General features: G+C 45.1%; 1 protein-coding gene across 2 annotated transcripts in view; it reads right to left on the reverse strand.

The window, feature by feature from the left end:
• Positions 1 to 21,573, reverse strand: part of NLGN4X (neuroligin 4 X-linked) — a 539,607-nt gene that overhangs the window by 493,424 nt on the left and 24,610 nt on the right. Inside the window, exons 2-3 of one of the 2 annotated variants that reach the window (XM_074359107.1) lie at positions 18,373 to 18,504; positions 13,907 to 14,029 (exon numbers count right to left, since the gene is read on the reverse strand). The gene's annotated coding sequence lies outside the window, so the exon portion shown is untranslated. The remainder of the gene's footprint in view (positions 1 to 13,906; positions 14,030 to 18,372; positions 18,505 to 21,573) is intronic. The other variant, XM_074359108.1, reaches the window with a different exon arrangement.

Below are 21,573 nucleotides of genomic sequence, written 5' to 3' on the forward strand. Positions count from 1 at the left end.
TGTCTCCATTTCTGAAAGTTATCCGGAGCAATTTGCGGTGAAGTGGGTTGCGGGGCTGCACGGAAAGTGGCATGAACGTATCGGCCGGGGCCAGATCGTCCTCCATCAACACCGCGTTTCCCCCTTGTTCTACAATTCCCCAAACCATTTCACTGCATTATCTCATGATGGGATTGCATCCACCGAGAAAATTAACTGGAAATTCCGTGATTTCTGTGATTTGAGCGACTCTGTCATTTCTGTGGATTTCTCTGTACCAGTGAGCACAAAGGGCAGAAGTGCAAGTAAACAATTTCCAAATATTTTAAAATGCCTACAATTTACCCAAAAAAACCCCCAAAAAACAAAACACACACACACACACACACACAAAACCCTTACTTTGAGTGATTCTCCATATTCTCATAGTTCAAAGGGTTTTCATGTTATTTTTGGCTTTCAAGACACATATTAACTATATATATCAGTCTATAGAGAGATTACGTATAATTATTATATAGAGAAATTATACAAAAGTGCTTATTATTATTTAATTTTAACATGAGCGACAGATTTGAAGCAAATCTGAGGAATAAGTTAACGACGGACCTACTGTGACGGGATATGCATGTATTCACGTATGCATGATGTTTTACTGGAGAAAATCAGTAAAACTCCGATTAAACAATTTAAAAAAAAAAAAAATTCAGCCCTTCTTCCACGCTAGAGGTAAGAACTGTCAACCTTACTTATGGTTTAAGTTTTCCAGCCACTAAACAGTATGTGTGATTATATCCGTGTTCATAATCAGATAGAGCATTGGTGCTACACGGCTGTGTCACGGTTAATTAACCAGAATGTCTCCCGAGGAAGTCAATTCACGCTGCCGTTCCAATACTGCCAACTTCCGCGGATTATGTATTTCCCCAATCTGTGTGCTGTTTTCCTCAGCGTTAAATTCCTAAAAGGATGCTTGCAAAGACAAATTTAAGATATCTAAAAGGCTTTTACGATCTATTTCTAAACGGCCTACCAGAAAGGTTATACAAAATTATTCAAAGCGTCCAAGCATACTAGCCTTTGACACATACCCAGGACCATGTTTTCTAGTTTTTCATTATAATACGTTCATTTTCTGTTTTTCATTCTAATATGTTCATCGCATCATGGAACATTTACACAGTGTTTAAATATAAGCATTTGTTTATTTGTGAATTTAAACTTTTTTCCCATACGTTCATGGGCTCTATAAATGCTACTTTAAGTATTTTTTTTAGCTTTAACCATCATTTGATTAATATTTTCATATCACTTAAGAATCCTTTATATTATACATGATATGTCACGTGTTAAAAGCTATTCTCTGCATATTTGTCATGTACATTTTCTTAATATTATACAGAAGCTTTTTATTTGTATAGTAAAATCTGTTAAGTTTTTTTTTTTTTTCATTTAAAAAAAATTTTGAAGGGGGAGGGTATAGCTCAAGGGGTAGAGTGCATGCTTAGCATGCACAAAGTCCTGGGTTCAATCCCCGGTACCTCCTCTAAAAACAGATACATCTAATTACCTCCCCCTACTAAAAAAATAAATTAAACAAACAAACAAGCCAAAATATTTTGAGCCCCAACGATGAAGATTCTCCCTAAAGCTGGAGAATCAACGGTGAGTACAGTGCACCTTCTCTCTCTCTCCTGGGGGCCTTAGTGTATTGGAGGAAAGAAAGATGTTAATTTTGAAAACCAGAGAAATACATACGTAGCTGTCAGTTTTGATAAGTGCTGTGAAGGGGTATCACAGGTTAGGATTCATGGGTTCCCCAAGGAGAGTCGGTCTACCATGTGGGTGTCGGTGGGCGAGAAACGATATCTGAACAATGATCTCAAGTGGCTTGGCATCCCGTGGGTGTGCAGGGAAGAGCCCTGAGGCTTGGGAGTGGGAGGAAGAAGTGGGCATGAAGAGTAGGGGGCTGCCCTTCTATCTTCCACATTTAGACTCAAGCTTGCAATGTCTTCCTGCATCCCAAAGTTCTGTCAATCATTGTCTACATTTCACATTTATTTCTTTTCTTTTTAAACTGCATCTTTCATCGCTGGGCAATGTGTTTGGTGTAGCGTGTGGGGCAGGGGTCTAGTTATCTATCGGTGGTCTGTGCTGATGTTCTTTTCCTGCAACATGGTTAACTTGTTCTGTTGATGTTAAAACATAGCATTATCATGTATCAGATCCTGATACGTATTTTGGCCTCAAGTGCCTATAAAATAATGTCAAAGAAACTAGAATTCACTTACAAGTGATTTTAATCATAAAACGCAGGAGTGTATCATAGAATAAATGCCTGGGTTTTAATAGATGCCAGGGGTATTCATGTTGAACATATAACTAGAATTGAAATGAAATATTCATACTATGATATTCTTTTAGAATCTTAATGGAAGGATTCTGCCTCCATCAAGGTGACATTATTGAAGGTCCTTTTGGGTTTTGTTTGTTTGTTTGTTTGTTTAACACCTTATTGTGGTGTGGTTCCTATACAGTAAACTACACAGATTTCAGATGTACATTTTGATAGATTTTGATACATATCGACACCTATGAAACCCCCATCACAATCAAGATAGCTTAACATTTCCATCACTCCCCAACAGGTGCAATTTTCAAATTCCCAATTTGTCCCTTTCCACCCCCTTTACCCCCTGGTAACCATAAGTTTATTCTCTATGTCTGTGAGTCTGTTTCTGTTTTGTAGATAAGTTCATTTGTGTCCCTTTTTTTTTTTTTTAAAAAGATTCCACATAGAAGTGATCTCATACGGCATTTTTCTCTCTCTTTCTGGCTTGCTTCACTTAGAATGATGATCTATCGGAGGTCCCTTTGGCTAAACTCCATCTATATCTACTTTTGTTACTCATACTGAAAAGCTAATAGCATTTCTTTTTCTTCTACAATACCCACGAATGTATCCACCTCAAGAGGCAAACACTTTGCATCCCTGAGGTTGGCAAGGCTTTTTATGAACAGCATACATGGAGCATGAATCTCAGAGATGATAAAGTTTGCTGCCTCGTAACAAACAACTTCTGTTCCACAGGGGTCACTCTGCAGTCAGTGAAAAGCAAAGTGCTCCATGGGAGGGGATGCTTGCAGCACACAGGCAGCTAGGAAAGAGCCTGATACAGCAGAATATACAAGGGCTTGCTTCCAATCCATCAGGAAAAAAAAAATACAAAATGACAGACAACCATATAAAAATGCAAGGAAGAGAATCTAACAGGTACTACACAAAAGAGAATCTCTAAACGGTCAGGAAGCATAAGAAGGTATCTGAACATATTACAACCAGAAAAACGCAAGCTAAAAGGACAAAGTGACACCATCACAAACTCCCCTGAATTTCTAAATTCGCAGAGACTCACATTGCTGGGTGTTGCATGGTTATGAAATGGTGCTACCCAATGGAAATTTTGGGGGATAATGAAAGGTTCTTTTCTGGGCTGTCAAATATGGTAGCCACATGCATCCAGTGAGTACTTGAAATTTGGCTACTGGGACTGAGGAAGTGGAATTTAACTTGTGTTTCATAGTCATTAAATTAAACGACCACGTGTGACTGGCGGCTACCACATTGGAGAGCAGAGATATAGAACATTAGGGCCATGTTGGTGGGAGCGTAAATATGTAAATACCAGCTCTTTGAAACATTTACTTAGAGTTGAACATACATATCCCTTAAGACTCATCAATTTCACTTTAAGGCATATATGCAAAATTGTTCTCGGCAGCATTATTTATAATCGCCCCAAATGGGAAACACATCCAGTGTCCTTCAGTGGTAGATTCAGTCGATAAATGATTGTACTTTTGTGCAACGGGACACCGCAGAGCACTGAAAAGGAACCAGCCAGCACGAAGCCGAGCAGCAGTGGTGAGCCTCACCCACGTAACACTGAACATCACAAGTCAGACGCCGAAGAGGAAGTATTCTATGATTCTAGTTTTATGAACATTAAAAGGAGCCTAAAATACTCCGTGGCATGAGAAGTTATGACTGGGAGAAGTAGACGGGGATCGACTCTTTGACCAACGAGATGCATACCCAAGTAGATTCAGTTGTGATAACTCAAGCTTCCTACGGATTTCAGTTCAGATGCTTCTCAGTATGTATGCTCTGTTTTCATAGAAATAGTGAACACGGGAGCAACACACTAATGACATGGAAGACTGTACCATAGCGTCAGAAGATGTGAAATCAACAGGTAACGTCGCGAAAAAAAATTGAGGGACTGCTTACCTGATGTGTCTTACGTATACACAAAAGCAGTATTAAAAAAATATTTTAGGGTGATGTTGGAATAACTATAAAGTAAAAATGATCAATGATAAGAGAACGTGAGACCAGAGGCTTGACTGGAAATGTGTCCTGTCCGAGAACCGCAGAAGAGTGAGTGGCGTGTCATGCTACCACGCCTACTTGGGTTCAAGGAAATGTAGTGTCTATTTCATTTTTGTGGTTTCCTAAAGCAACACGAGACACCTCCCCCAGAGAGGGCACCGTGTTACAGGGTGGGTCATAAATTCATTGTAAAGCAAAAGCTACTCCCACTGAGGGAAGATCTGAATTGAAGGAACAGGGACACAGAAGAGCTGACCAAGAAGGCACTGAGCACACGGTGAGTTCCTGCAGGGAATTTGACAGGAACACGAACAGGAATAAAAATGAAACCCCCCTTGTCATCCCACCAAAATTCCAGCGGAGTTTCTCCCCCACGTTTTGTCAATCCTAATGAATCGTGGTAGTTAAATGAACTATTTTGCCAAGAGGAATGTCTCTGTCCAAAGATGGGTCAAGTCAAAGAAAGAGATTTCGGTGGAAAATAAAGCTTGTTGGAAACCAGATTTGCATGTACCCTGCTAATTCATGCAGAAGGGCCCTTTCAAGTTGTCGTGTACCTAAAAATATGACTAAGATTTTGGGGGAACATTCACCGTGTGGTGCCGTAACCTAACGAATCATGTTTTGCAGGTGTGTGTCCGCCTGGTTTGGTCCCTGAATCTTCCCAGCCCTCCAACACAAATGGAACCAGAACTCCAAGTTTAACGTTTGAAACGTCGGCAGCCTTGGATTGGAGAAAGCAGGAATGCCCTGAGACCCTCTGACTTGAGTTCACAACACTTTGTTTTATTTATCCTCAGATCAAATGGCCTGTGTTTGGCCAGCTTGGCATCAGGGAAGATTCCGTGCAAAGACTTTCCAAACCTTGCGAGTTGGTGTCTTTTATGAGGTAATTACAATGTCCGGTGCGCTTCTGGAACACGAAGTCACGGGGCTGCATTTCAAGCTTTGTTGTTTCCATTCTTCTTCTGACAGGAACTCTGCCGCGGGAAAAGCACCGCAACTCTGCCGCGGGAAAAGCACCGCTGTTCTTGAATTCCGTCATGTTCCGCAATGAAGATAAAGTTCAAAGAATGCTGAAACTTTATCCTGCCTCCCCCCACCACCCGACCCTTTCTAACGTCCTGCCTGATCTGATGTAGACAAAGGCAGGCGTTCATGATCACATGCCATCAGGAATTTTATTGTATGAACCACTCAAGTAAACACAGTCTTTTTGACATTCACATGGCAATGCTGGCAGTGGGTTCTCAGGGTGCATTTCCCCGTTTACACCTCCAGTTTGACGTCTGGTTTTGTTCATGTCTTTATCCCCACCTTCACCCCCATGCAGCCCAACGTGCGCCCAGGGGAAATCTGATGCCATCTTTAGTTCCTTGCGGGGTATGTGATTGAACCAGAGGCAACTGCTGTAATCTTGCTAGTGTCCAGCTCAGGAATTGGGGTAGGGAGGGGAAGGGATCTGGTTCCTGCTAATAAGATAAGGGTTGTCCTCTGCAAGGCTCCTGGTAGACTGCCCTCCTAACTGGCAGAGACACAGAGAAGAGGTGGTCCCTTTGCGGCCCCATCACCTGTCTCTGTCCTGAAGCCACGCCTGTAACTACCAAGCGGAGGACAGTCAACTCCAAAGCCTGCCGAGCAGGAAGACGGAAGACACCTGGGTTCTCAATGGTGCCACCTGATTCTCCCACCAGCGTGTCCATCTGAACCCCCACTGTCCCCAGGCTTCCCGTGAACTGAAATCTGGACCTAGCAAACAAGCTTATCAGACCTGGGGACTGGCAGGCTGATGGAAACAAAATTAAAGCATTCTATCACAGCTAGCCATGCAGTACCTACCCCTCACCACGCTGAAGACTGGAATGAAACACTTCTTTTGTAATAAAATTTGACCTATTTATCTCCTAAACTATTTTTAAGCAACAGGAAAGAAATTCAAGCTGGTGAAAAATACAATATGTCACATTCACATCCGCCCGCAAAACCCACACGTGCCCACTGGGTTACGGCCACGGCTTTAAAGGATGAGATGCTGAGAGAGTTCCCCCAGCCTGGGAAGAAATAAAGCAGGCTGGCTAAAACAAAAGGAGCTTGGCCCCGTTGGCAAACAACACGAAAGTAAATTTAAAAAATAAAGCAAATTTTATTTCTCTAAGATGTACCAGTGTGTATTCCCCAAAGTACCCAAGACACAAAACTTCAGTTTTGTTCAGTCTTGGTTGAACCCTTTAAACAAAGTCGTTGGACCCAGGGTTAAGAACTTTTTTCTTTCTAATTGATTTTTAGAGTGCGTCCCCGAAGGTGAGCAAGACAGGACAATGAGCAGCTGAAACAGTTTGTAAAGGAGACGTCATTCAACTCATTTCACGTGATCGTGGGGTACAGCCCACGCCCACGGCACTGTGGGGGGGGGGGTCCCGGGAAGTGACAGGGGAGGACGCTGCCGCCGGTGAGGTCGGCAGCCCGTGCCCACGTGACCGTCTCTTTGGGCACACGGAGTTTGATTATGTGGCACTGGCGAGCTGGCCTTCATCACGAAAACCAGACGGCAGGCGAGAGTCGGGCGAGGAGAGGCTGAGGAGTGCGGAGCGAGCCTGTTTGGACTTCCTCGCTGTGGGTGTGTTCAGAGCCTCCATGCTTGCTACGGACTCGACGCCTGAGACCCCACCCTATTCACATGCTGAAGCACTAACCCCCCACGTTGAAGGTGGCTACCATCAAGGATAATAACCAAATAACCAAACAGGCCAAAATACTGTTCAAGGCTTACAGGAGATGGGTTATTATCTAGCTGGGGAGGTTGGGGAGCTTAAAGACAGAGGCACACAGGCTGGGCTCCCTCCCAACTGGAGGAAACCGTGAAGCAAACGGGGCAGGAGTCGGACCTGGTCCATCGGGCTGGTCCTTCCACAAGCGCGCCCCTCCACGTACACCTTAGACTCCTTCCACGTACAGATGGTCTCACACAGCGCCGGATACGATGCGCCGCTCTTTGAGCAATCAAATGCGCACCAGCTCATTCAAGGCTCTGAGAAGTCCTGCAGAAAGTCATCCAGAATTTCCCAAATGTGTAACAAGTCATGGGAAAGAGTCTTGGCAATGATCTTGGAACTACAGTGAACCAGGCAATGCCTGGGGGCGGCAGTGGGATGTTCCGGGAGAGCTGAAATTGTGAGGACCGAGGGTCAGGAATTAGATGCCAGGTGGATGATTGAAGGCTGGCCGCCCCCCAGCACACACACACACACACACACACACACACACACACACACACACACAAAGTGATAACTTTGACGCTCATTTTTCTCGCTGTAATTCGGTAAATAACAATCCGGAAGTTTCGACAGACTTTGAGCAAGTGAGAAGTGGACAGAAGAAGGAACGAGGTAAAGACAAAATTAACTGACTTCTGTTTCACTTCGATGGAGCCGGTCCAATGATACTGTGTACGTGACGCACTTCAAAATGAATCGTTACTTCTGAAAATTGGTGTAACAGTATTTAAGGACGAGGACAAGCAACAGCAGTTTCTCGAGCTGCCCGAGAGCCTGACCATTACAGAATACGACCCCACATCCCACAAATGTCTGCGCCAATGGTATTTGCCACCCTGTCTTAAATTTTACTTAAATGGCGTCCTTCATTGGGTTCGATCTCCGCTTTGGTCTCATAAACACGGTGAAGATGACAGATCTCATGCTCAAAAGCCAGTAACAGTGAACGAAACTGAGGTGGGCTTATTAAACCAGGACGGGACAAGGATTCTCCATAATACATACAATTATTGGAAATTCTGCACAATCAATCAAGCCCAGGGCAGAAGTCAGAGGCACACGTATTGGAAATGACGAGACGAAATTGGATTTGTTTACAGACGCTATGAAAGGTCTGCGTGGCAAAAGCAAACGGGTCTGTTCTTAGCCGGCCGGGCACATTGATTAGTCCCCAAATATTTTAATAATTTTCCTCTGCCAAAGCCAAGTAGTAAGAAACAATTTCCAAGGTCTGGAAGCACCAGGACACAGAGTCTAAACCCCGAGATGCACGCCGCGGGGCGTCATTTCCACCAGCCCCAGAACGGGCTCCTTCCGTCGGTGACCGCCCTTCACGCCGGCCGCGCCCCCTCGGCCGGCAGGACAGGTGAAGGGGTTTGTTTTTTCCCTCTAACAGCCATGGAAAAGCACGCAGGGCCTCAAGCAGGTACAGACACGCTCTAATTGGCGTTTTAGAGAGTTCTCTCCAACTACAGGGAGGAGACAGGCTTACAAGAAAAACAGCAAGAGCAGAGAGTCAGCCAGGACGAGGGGTTTGCTCTGAAGGAGTAAGAGAAGCGCACTTGCTAAAGGAAACCCGTCTCCCTGCCCTCAGTCCCTCCGACCCCGAGTGGTGCGTCTTCCACACCCAGTTCTCGTCGGACACCAGCTGCGTGTCCTGCGACTCAGTTCGACTCTGATACGACTGACCCCGAGTTCGTGCAGACACCAGGGGCTAAGGGCTCAGGCCCCCAGGACGGCCCCCACTCATCCCCAAGCACTAGGGGGGTCCCCAGGTCCCCCACACTTCTGTCCGGCTCGGTTGCAAACTGAGGGTTCCCACGACCCCCTCCCCACAGAACTTTGGGAACACCTGGCTCTCTTACCGTTTATCCTGAAGACGGGGGTGAATCTCCAGACGACGAGGTCCAGGAGGGTCCCGAGTGCTGGGGTTTCAGTCTCCGTGGACTTTGGGGGGCAGCTGCCTCCCAACCTGCGGGCGTGCTCCCCACCCTGGAAGCTCTCAGAGTCCTCGTATTTTGGCTTTCTTATGGAGGTGCCATCAGGCAGGACTGGTTAAACCCTTGGCCGCTGGGGTTTAACTCAGCCCGCAGCCCCTCTCCCCTCCCCGGAAGCTGGGGGCGTGGCTAAGACGGTCAGCCCTCTGGGCACGTGCTTGGTCCCTCTGGCCGCCAGCCCCACCCCCAAGAGCCAGCGCAGCGGCGTGAACTCAGGTGTGGACGAGCTTCTAGGAATAACAAGACATACTAGCCTCATGCCCATCACTCAGGAAACCACTGAGTTTCAGGAGCTCGGGGCCAGGAACCAGGGAGGTCCTCCTGGAGGAGGTGGCCCTGCATCCAAGGACAGTGTCCTCAGAAGAGACAGAAGAGGAGAGACACAGACACGGAGGAGACGCCACGTGGAGATGCAGGCAGAGATGGGAGGGAGGCAGCCACCAGCCCAGGGATGGACACCTGGAGCCCCCAGAAGCTGGAAGAGGCGGGAAGCGAGGAAGGACCCTCCTTGTGAAGGATACGTGTCTGTTTTAAGCCGCTTGGCTTTTGGTAATTTTTGAGTCCTGTAGAATATATGTAATGTCTTTTTACTCAATACCTTACCTCCTTAAGGAGTAGTTACATTTTAAGTTTTAGTTCCAGTTATTTAGTAAAAGACTTGGTGATCGAAGGAAGGGTGGAAACTCAGACACAACCGTGCAGGTGGGGGAGAGCTCTGTTTGGAAGAGCGAGCGTTTCTCCGCACACCTGAAATTCCACTTCTCCGCAGAGGCGGGAGGTCCCCCTGACAGCTCTGCCCGACCCCTGGGCGGACAAGCCCAGGTTAAAGGGGAACTCCAGGTACACGTTAGCTACCGAGGGCCACCTGTGAGTGAGGAAACTTGGCAGGTGTCCCTCACGTCCGGGTAGATACCCTGAGTTCATTTTCAAACAAGGTAAGAGGGATTTTTAAATTAATTTTAATAAAGGGAGAAAGAACCTGTAACCTTAAATTCTAAGAAGAAGAAGGGAAAAAAACGGGTGTGAAGCTGACACACCAGGAGCAAAGCCTACGTTGGCTTTATTCTTTTCTCAAAGCCAGAAGGAAAATATTGTGCAATGCCAAGACGTGGCTGATTAAGCAGTAACATTTGGAGAAGGAGACTGTCTTAATGGAATGAATCATTGTGAATCAGCAGGCTGAAATAAAGAATTATTTGAACCGTTGAACGTGGTGATTTAGTTTAAAAGGGAGAGAGAGACAGCCTAGAAAGTGGTTCTCAGGGCCGGCAGCCTGTCAGCCCCGCTGGGAACTCGATAGAAATGCAGGTGCTGGGACAGCCCCCCAGGCCTGCTGACGCGGGCCCGTGGCAGGCGACTGGGGAAAAGGAATTTGGTTTTGCTTCTTAAGAGACTCAAACATAAAACCTTGCAATGCTTTATTTAAAGAGGCCGGCAGTTTGGAAATCTGCCTTTTGTGATGAAACCTCCGTCCCAGAGATGAAGCAAGGACTTGAAAATGGGGAAGGCTGGCAGCGCAGTCTGGTAGCTGATAAAGAGGTGATTGTCCCTCTCTCCGCAGGAACGACCGATACCGGTAGGTTCCATGTCCCAGTTTCACAGCCGTATTTAGGTTTCAGAAACGGTCTGCAGGCCGATGTGTGGGTTACATAAAACCTGTTGGGTTTATTGCTGATGACAGGCATGCGGCGCTGGTCGAAAAGCATGCTCGGGAGATTAGATTCCCCCTTTGATAATGACCGGAGTGCAATCAGAGAACGAAATTTGTTTTCTCGTCTGGTGACGCCAGAAAGGCTCCCTTCAGCTGAGCTGTCACGAGGAAATCATATGGAAAATTTGCACGTGTGTATTTAAGGAGGGCCTGGCGACAGGAGGGTCATGTAACAGCAGGTCAGTGCAAGGTACGTGATTTAGTCCTGAGCACGAGGGTAAGAAGCTGTTAGGTCAATTCCCAGTAATTGAAATTCAGAAGTGCCTTCTTTTCTTTGACTTAATTATGATACAAGGAAAAGTGAGGAGCAACTTGGAAATCTTGAGTATTGGCATTCAGCTTAAAAAATAATGAAGTTCTATGTTTCAAAAATCTATAGATATCGTCTATAAATACATTCACTCATCTATTTATCTCACCAACACCCGCTATCTCTTTAATTGATATACATACAGGTAACAGGTACCACTGCTCTGAGCAAGGTGTTTATAATGTAACACATGTGATTTTGACCATTCTTGACCCTCTTTTTCCAGGAAAGGGTATGAACTGGAAATAAATCACATGTATGCATCCACAGACACCCTTCAAATATGCAATCAAAATGAGGGTATTTCCAGGGACAGTAAAAATAACAAAACCCCATGTAATTTGAGAGATGCAGGAGAATTTTGAAATGTATATTAAAACATAATAAAAACAGAGACAGACTTTATCCTAGAAGGACGGCATTCCTGTCCCGGAATGTGTGACTTCAAGGAATGAAGAGATAACACGCCTCAGAGAGACAGAATGAAGATTGTTAGAAATAACGTGATTCCGAGGACGAGGGGCTGTAACTGTTCCTCAGGCTGAGTGAGGACGGGAGAGCCTGGCCTGGGGCCCCGCGGCTCACTTGGCGGGATGTGATTCTCAGAAACAGCTGTGTCTTGCCCCCCGCCCCCGACTCTGCATAGACAGCGCCCTTGGCGGAGGTTTGGGGGGCCCCCCGGTCAGGACAGGAGTGAGGAGGGGACCAAGGCTGTGGGTCGAAGTTAGGGATCCTGTCTTACATCCTTCAGGGCACAGGTCGGCCCCACAACCAAGGGTTAGCCAAGCTCAAATGTCAATCCAAGGTAGGGAAACTCTGTCGGACCCCAGTCTCCCCAGTTCTGACCCACAGTGGTCAGAACTGAGTGAACAGAATTGAATGAGCCTGAGAACAGAATGAACGTAACCATCAACCCGCACAATCCCGTGTGATAAGTCTGACATGTACGTGGGGTCCTTGCAACGCCTAGAGTGTCCAAAACGTTTCTGCACACCTTAATTCAGTTCTTGTTGGGTTGTAAGAGCCTTTGGGGGAAAAAAACACCTCAATCGTGTGCCTGGAACTGAGGGCACAAAGGGAAATACAGTAAACAAAATAAAATCTCAGGCGATGCTGGAAGGCTGGTGGAGGGAGTAACGTCACACACTACACCACCGTCTGAATTGACACCAGGGCGACCCCAGGCTCCGTGTGGCCAAGAAGGGGCTCATCCTCCCAGGGGAGCTCAGGGGTCTTCAGAAACTCGGCGCCTTGGCGGCGGGTGCTGACAGGCGGGAGGCACCAGGTGGGAGAGGTGAAAAGACGGAATCAGGGAGTCAAAAGGACGCGCAGCCTCTTCTGAGACGTGAGAAGCTACCGAGGCTGCCGGGAACAGGGGCTCGAAGCCAGCGAGACGCTGCCGTGAAACACGGGGTGCATCGCCACGGTCTGAGGTGTGCCTGGCAGCCGGTGGCAGTCACAAATGTGTGTCCGTCACCAAAGCAAGTGCCGAAGCACATGTTGTTTTTTTCTCGTATTATTTTGCAATCAAAGAGTTGGTTTCTTTCAGTCTTGGGATGTCCGTTAAATGACTCTTTTATACATAATTAATTTTATTTTTTTTTTTTTAACGTCAAGGAGAGGAAACAGCTTTCAGGAGGAGCTACACAAGCGTGGGGCGGCTTTTCTCAAGCTGCGTGTGTGTTGCCTTTGAGACAGCCTGTTGGGGAGGGGGCGGGGAGGGGGGGCGTGCAGGGTGGACAGGGTTTAAATCAAGAGACAGAGCTCCGCACAGCAGGCCGGGCACGCTGGTCTGCACTCACAGCCAGCTGATCCCCTAAGACGCTCGTCTCGGCTTTGGGTCCGGGTTAAAGATCTCCGGACTTCGTGGGAGAATGTTTCGGCGCTTCTGCGAGTTTTTACTGGTTCCTGCTTCTGGCTGAACAGCCCTCCCGCCTCTCTCACAAAGAGTTTTGAGGCTGCAACCTCTCCATCACTCTCTCTCCCTACTGCTCTGTCCTACGGCCACAGCAGGTTCCTAAAAGCCAGCTCTAGGTTACTCTGGAAAGTCCCAGAAAAACAGACCAAGAGTAAAGACAAAATGAGCAAGCCAGCAGAAAAGCAGACAAGCAAGAAAAACACAGACTCCTCAGGCCGGCACCCGCTCTGCCATCTGGAGCCCCCAGTCAGTCCTCCTCTGTCCACTCGTGACGCCCTCTCCCCCCCCCCCCGCCGTGGTCTCCCTCCCCATCTCCAGCAGCCGGGCCATCTACTCAGCCCTCATCAAAGGATTGTCCACTTTTGTTTCCACGGCCTCCGAGTCCAGCCACGCCTGGACCAGTGAACGGGCCCCTGTCCGCCATCTTAACTCAGGGAGATATGTGACCTGATTGCTGCTTGTGACAAGTGACCTAAACCTGGTGGAGCCGTCCCCACCGCATCCACTGCTACTGCCTCCTCGCCTGCACTCTGAGTCTCCCCAGGGGTCATTAACCTAGCAGAATCAAGAGGCCACCGAGCTCTAAGGGCGACTCTCACGGCTAGGACTGTCGCCAAAGGGGCCACACGCACATCTACGGCAAGGACGCTCATGCCCGTGAAGTGCCGCACAGCTGGGCGCTTCGGCTTCTCATCGGCCAGCCTCGTCAGGGGACTACACAGACACCTGACGCCACACCGTCAAGTTGCGGACGCAGACGAGAGAGCAGGCAGGAAGCGGCGTCAGCAAGTGCCGGGCTCGGCGAGGGGGGTGAGGAGAGGTACCTGGTGGGCGAGCGGGGGCTGCGGTCACCGGCGTGGCACGTGTGCTTCTCCGTCTTCATTCCTCACACAACCACTCGGCAGAGTAGTCACGAGGGACCGGTCTCCTTACGGCTTGGGAATTTCCTGCAGACGAGCACAGGGTTTTATTCTGAGGTTCAGCTAGTCATTACTACCAAGGGTGCGGTTTTAAAATCATTAGATAGATGTCGGTTATATATTACATGCCCCAAATGGTGCTTGGTGTAGATTGGGTGTAGTCAGATATAGATAGACAGGTGGTGGCTAGATAGACAGATAGATGGATGGATGGAAGATGGATGGATGGATAGAAAGATATATAGATAGATAAGATAGGTAGATAGATAGATAGATAGATAGATAGATAGATAGATAGATAGATTAGATGGATGGATAGATTGATTAGATGGATGGATAAATAGATAGACAGACAGATTGAATGGATGGATGAATGGATAGATCAATAGATAGACAGACAGACAGATTGGATGGATGGAGGGAGGGAGGGATGGATAGAAAGATAAGATAGATAGATAAGATGGATTGATGATTGGATGGATGCATAGATGGATGGATGGACAGAAAGACAGATAGACAGATGGGTGGATGGGTGGATGGATGGATAGATAGATGGGTGGGTGGATAGATAGATAGATAAGATGGGTAGATAGATAGGTTGATAAATGGATGGATGGATGGATGGATGGATAGAAAGATGGATGGATGGATGGATACATGGATGGATGGGTGGGTGGGTGGATGGATGGACAGATGGATAGATAGATAGGTAAATGGATGGGTGGATAAATGGATAGGTAGATGGATGGATGGATGGATAGATGGATGAGTGGATGGTAGATAGACAGGTAGGTAGATAGATAAGTAGATAGGTATATGCAGAGTTAGAGATAGATAGGTAGGTAATAGAACAGATAATAGAAGACAGTGGACATGCAGATACAGGGAACAGAAGATACATTATAGGCAGACAGATGACAAAATCGATGGCAGATGGACCCTTATCCTCAGTGGAATGGTAATGTTATGCTGGAGGTAAAGCAAAAATGTACGATCAATGGAAACATGAAAAGCTATAGAACAATGTTAGGCAGCGGTGTGCTCATTAGCAGTCTTGCAAAAGACCCTCTTTGTACATTTGCAACCTAGACTCGGAGTACCTACGCACCACAATGGTAGACAGTCCTGACAGCACGTGTGTAATAAGGCGCTGCAAATTCTCGTGCGTGTCCTGCGTTCTCAAAGAAGTGTTAAATTATGAATGCACTCAGGACGGAAGTGAGCCTCCCTGTAGTTTACAGCTTGGTAATCAATTGGTATTTGTTTGGGAAATGATCCCAGGGGCTGTCAGCTTTTGTTTGGGCTCCAAAAAGAGAGTGATGTTGGGTAACATGGTGAGAAAAAGAACAATGAGAGACATAGAAATTTTTAGAAATGCAGAAATATAAAGAATAGTGCAACAAAGAACAATAAAGGAAGTGAGGGGATGGGGTGGCTATTTCATTTTTCTGCTTTCATTTATTGTTCATTTTACCTTGTTTTTTTTTAATGCAAAATAAAAGCCATGCATAACCACGGAAGAAAAAAAATCTCAGCAGAAAAAAAGGCTACGCACTGAATAAAACACAGTCACAACCCAGAACGGCCATCTGTGTAGAGGGGTCTATGCTATGTGTGTAGACACAGTTATTTTTCCACGTTGGAGGATGAGACACACGGTCTTTCCATACCTCATTTTCTCTTTAAACAGTTGGGGAAAAGTTTCCGTTTTGTCATATATGCATCAGTTTGGGAAAACTTTGCGTTCCGTCATATATACATCGTTGTGTCCAAGTAATGTTTTTTTTGTTTTGTTTTGTTTTTTTAGTGGAGGTATCACACTATATTTCACTAACCCGCAGGTAGGTCCACTTGGGTGGGTTCAATCCTTTGTTTCATAAATCATGCCAAAATGAGCCTTTTTGTCTGTTGAGCTGTGTGCACATATTTACCTATACGGCTCGCCTCAATGTCTAGATTTGGAATTGCGAAATCTCATTTCTTTCCAAAGAGATGACACCCGTCTGTGTTCCCACCAATAGCATATGTTTCCCCACATCTTTGCCAATACTACATATATATTCAGATATTTTGAGCTTTCTCAGAACAGCAGGATAAAAAAAAAATACCCATCCATCTGTACCTGGTTGTTCTCATTTTCCCGTTAATACTGGGACCGCGATCGGGCAATGTTTCATCCGTTTACGAGCAAATAGTATTTATTCTTCTGTGAAATGTCTGTCCACGCCCCTGGCCCATTCTGTCTGCCGGGATTTTCGTGTCTCATTCAATTGTAAAACTCGTTCAGTACTAGGCAAATTTTGTCTTTGTATGCAATATCTTGCATATTTTTGTTCTTTTGATGTTTCTTGCTATTTATGCAGGAATGGTTGGGTTGTTTTTTTTTTTTAAGTTTGTATTATCAAATTTACCGATCTCTTCTTTACAGCGTCTGGGGTTTTGCTTTGCTTACGAATGCCCCTGATACGCTAAGATTAGTTTTAAAAATATTCTCCCACCTCTGCTAGTCTGAGCGTTTTTCCCCACTCTTCTGTTTAAGTCTTTGATCTATGCACAGTTTTCTCTGTTGAAAGGACTGAGCATGTGTTTACCCCAGCCCCACACGCTGTTGCACACACAGCGGGTGGGTGATTGTTCCAGGTGCTCTGGCTTGGAGTGAACTGCTACCTGTATTAAATAAAATGTCAGTATATTGTGGGGGCAATTTCAGGATTCTCTACTGGTCTGTCTAATCACACATGTCTGCTCAACTTTGATGAATTAATATTGCTGAGTACCGTGCTTTGATGAATGTTATTATGGTCTACAAGTTGCCAGGTATGGCGTTCATACGGAAAAGAAAGTGTGAGCATTGTCAAACATGTTCTTAACAAGCAAGCGCATATATGGTATGTTATAGGTCAGATATAAATAATGCTGAATGTTAATTACTCAGTTTTCTTCTTGTCTCCAACAGCGTTTTAGATTACATCAGTATTTCCCCCCCACACACTCACATCTGCAAAGTATTGCATTTCCTCCTTCCTAACTGAATTGTCCAATAATTTCACTAAATCACCACCAGGCGGGCATCCTTCTCTCACGCCAACGTTAACAGGAATTCCTTTAATGTTTCCATGTGAATTAAAGCACTGGTTCAAGGCTGGTAATACTCATTGTTCCATTATACAGTGACCAGTGCTTTTTCATTGCCCGCTTTGGCCACAGGAGACACTGGATTTCATCAGCCTCGTCCTGGCACATACCAGTCCCGGGGCTTTCCGTCCTCTGTGATTTATTACCATGGTGCATGCCCCTCACAGATGTGGACCCCTTCTTGGGTCTGATGGAAGGAACCAGGTTTGAGACTCATCATGATTTTGCAATTCAATAATATTACAAGGCATTTATTCTTTGGGAAAGAGAATATGGGTGTCGGTGCCCGGTGGAGACCCTGCGTTGACCAGAATGGCCGGCACTGGCACTGGGAAAAGAGTCAGACAAACCGGCTTCTCACCTCACAGGGCCCGGAGGTGACCTCTGACCTCACTCTGCTCATTCATAAAAGGATCTGTGCCAGTCCTTGTTCTGAGTCCTCTAAGACTATTTTTTATTTATTTATTTTTTATGGAAGGCTTTAAAACACGTAGAATTAACTACACTTCATCTGAATGAAAAGGGTGGGTACCCCCCAAGCGTGCTTTTGACCAAATTTATTCACGCACTTTGGAAGTTCCCTGTGTGCTTGTTTGGGGACAAAAGCCTAGCTTTTAATTAATCGGAAGTCAACCAAATTGCGTCGTTGGTGTGATGAGGATTTTATTTGCAGATTCCTGCCACGCCTCCTCATCTCACTGTTTTATCATATTTCCTTTTAATGTTCCAGGTGACGCAGACACTGGAATATTAAATTTACACCACCGAGCTCACGTTTCGCAAAACGACAAAGGATACTAACTGGTCCCGGTGATCACCCCATTTAAACACAGCATGAGAAAAATGTACAAAAAATACTAAGAATGAATCAAATATAATTAATTGGAAAAGCATAATATTTGAAGTGACCACCAGTAGAAGCATTACCACCATGCCACACTTTCACTTTTTAACCAAGAACATATTAAATTCAGAATTTTTGCTTTAGCATTTTTTTTTAACTTTGAATTAAAAAAAAAAAAGCTTTACGGACTCCTCTAATACGAAGTATAAATGAATCATCGGCGCTCACACGTTCCAAATACTGTATTACGTCCTCCAAATAGATTAGGAACGTGCCCGAAATGCCCCCTGAACTTGTAACGCTGTGCAGACACACCAGTCATTAAAGACATAAGCATACAAGTCAGTGAAAAATAATAATGCGGGCAAGTGTCGTTCAGAACAATACTCACAGGGATCACTGCCACTCAGAGCCAGAGACCCGTCTTCCTTAGCAGCCGTATGAAATAACTGGACGAAGACAGAGTAAAACTTCAATGACAGTTTTGGTGTAGCCTTAGTGTCGTAGTCCAGACCACAAGCAACTGGAAGCACAAAAAGGCAGAAATACGTATGCTTCTCCCCCAAACTCCTGCACCAAACTGTAATGAAACATACAGGGTTTATTCATCCTTTCTGCTCATCCGCTCATGCAATGATCTGCCTGCGGTTCCTCACCTAGTCACCCGGCAGACGTTTACTGAAGGCAAGGAACTTTCTCCAACATCAGGAGTGCAGGAATACGAAAGGCATTTTCTTTGTAACTGCCTAGTCCGAGCACTGGGGCGATGGATGAAAACATTCCAAGTGCACGTAACGGATGCAGAATGTGGGAGTGTAGAAAAGGCCCCGAGAGCAAGAAGTGAGGTCTGCAGACCCAGCACACTCACACGCCGTGGCTTTATTTAAATGTCGGCATCGCCCTAAGGACTTATCACCCGTGGCCATCGTGGAATCCTTGTCTGGGGAGGTCGGAGGATGGGGCCAAATCTGCACGTCCTGCAGGTGGCCCAGCCTCTCCTGGCTAGCGCTGCCTACCTGGCCTTGTATGACATCACACTGCTGAGGTTTACTTAATAAGCGTTGCTCGGGCAAGCCACGGATGCCAAGTCCATAATGTGTCCTGTAAGTGCATTTTGTCCTTTATCTATTACATTATGGAGGTCCCCGATATATAAGGGGTGAGGTTAAAAAGGATCTGATAACACGGGGCAATTGGATGGAGTCAAACGCTGGCTGGCATACAGAATCATTTCGTGCAAAAACAAAAAAGGGTACTAGTATGCATTATTCAAGTTAACCAGGCAAGTGTTTGCTTTATATAACTCTGGCTGCAACTTTTAAAGGTAATTTGGGGAAAGGAATGGTGGTCTATTTTTACCTACAAAAAGTTTACTTTCCTGAGAGCAAACCGGTTTCTGGCACAAAAATTTCGTTGGAAAACAGCTGAAAGAAGACCAAGGAGAAAATGGAGAAACAACGATCCCACACTCTGTACCAACATTGCTACGTGCTTTTTGGACTCTCATTGTTTGGAAAATATTTTTGAAACAAATTATCTTTTGGGGGGATGGATTCCTGCAAGGTTGTCTCTTTCGTTACCGTTTTGACCACCAAGTTGGGTGATAATACTCTAGGTACACGTGCAAGACGGATGGCTCTTTGGAAATGCACGCTTCGTTGAACCCCTGAACTGTTGGGGGGGCTTCTAACCTTGGGCCCACGAGGAATGCCCCTATCTGGAAATCAAGACCGTCTTCTCAGAGGTGACTGAGGTCTTCCTAAAACATGGCACGTTCTTCAATCTGCTTGTCTTTGAAACCTGGGTGGGTACTATTGAGATCATTCTGCCTGAGATAGCCCCAACCTCATTCTAATTGGATTAAGTAACCTATCACAGGAAGAGAAAGACTGTTCTGCTAATGAGCAATATTATGGCTGGTATTATCCGTAAGGCTCTGGGGGAATCAGACCAGACGGAAGCACCTACTGATCACTTTTAACATGTACAGAAACGTTGCAGGCTCCATTCGGAGGCGCCCTGCTCTCAGCGATTCAAAGGACAGCGCCAGTGTATTTACTGTTTATTTTTGCAGTTTCATGACCCGTGGAGTAAGTCCCAACACAGTCATTCAGGCATCATGATTCCTATTATTTTTCTAGATAGGGAACGTTTATCCTCAAAATTGGCCAAATCTGTGAAATACAAGTGTTCAAAACAGCATCGATGTCTCAAACTCCCAAATTTATCCCTTCCCACCCCTGTTCCCAGGTAACCATACTACATCTGCGAGTCTGTTTGTTTTCTAGGTGAGTTCATTAGTGTCCTTTTTTTTTTTTTTCTTTAGTTTTGCAAATGTTAACCACTATATATACAAATAGATTAAAAAAAAAAAAACAAATTTTCTCTGTATAGCACAGGGAACTATATGCAATATCTTGTAATAATCCTTAATGAAAAACAATATGAAAACATATATATATATACACACACACACATATATATATATACACACACATATGACTGGGACATCGTGCTGTGCGCCAGAAATTGACACATTGTAACTGACTATATTCAATTCAAAAAAAAAAAGAAAAAAGAAAAAACCCCAAAACACAAAAAAAACATCGACAGAGGTTTTCGGTTTTTTTTTTTTTTTACTTTACTCTGTTCACTGGGAGGGTCATTACAGAAAGCTATGTATGACTCCAGGCCATAGTTTCCTTAAAGAAACTCACATACGAGCCCAGGTAGCTGGGGATAAGATGCAACAGAACATCGACTTTTGTGAGATTCTCATCTAAGTAAGTGAACATACAAAGTATCAGAAATACAGGTTCTGTTTCGTTCAGCCCTCCAGCAGCCGGCCGGATCATCGTGTGAGAAGGAAGACAAGGTGTGGGGAGTCTGAAGCACATGCCCAGAGCAGCAGTGTTTAATAAGCAAAGCCGAGACAGGACTTTCATTGCCGAAACTGGGCGGCATCCCACGCCACGCCGGTCACACAGAATTCCCTCCACGTTCACGGTCACAGCATTTACTTATGCAGGGCTGTGTGGTTTATCGGCAGGGGGAAAGCTCCAAGAGGAAATACTTTTCTTTGCTGAACTTGTTTTTAATGTTACTTGTAAAATTATTATATTTCTAAGCACTTTGGGGAAAAAGAATAAAAGAGTGAAAGCAGAAGAAAAATCAGGCATATATTTGGTAGCTTGGGATTTCCATAAATTAAAATCTAAGGGAAAAAAAACCAGAAAGGACATCTAAATGGCCAAACACCCACATATATAACGTTTTAAATATAAATGTTTATATATTACAGATATAATTTTATAATTTGATTAACGTTTTTGCATAAGTATATTATATATTATGCCTGATAGTATATAATAAATTCATGTTGTATATATCTTTTTTGCCCACTGTGACTTTCTTTTATGTTGTATGTTTCTCAAATATGTACGTGTATATATATATATATATATATTTTTTTTTTTTAAGGGTGTTCAATTTGGTTAGTCTCAGGGAAATTAAAGCCAGTACATTCCACAGTGACTAAATTATTAAAACCCAGAAAGACTGGCAAATACCAAATGCGGAGAAAATGTGGATT

The sequence above is a fragment of the Camelus bactrianus genome, chromosome X (genome assembly GCF_048773025.1).
Source record: "Camelus bactrianus isolate YW-2024 breed Bactrian camel chromosome X, ASM4877302v1, whole genome shotgun sequence".
Lineage (NCBI taxonomy): Eukaryota > Metazoa > Chordata > Mammalia > Artiodactyla > Camelidae > Camelus > Camelus bactrianus.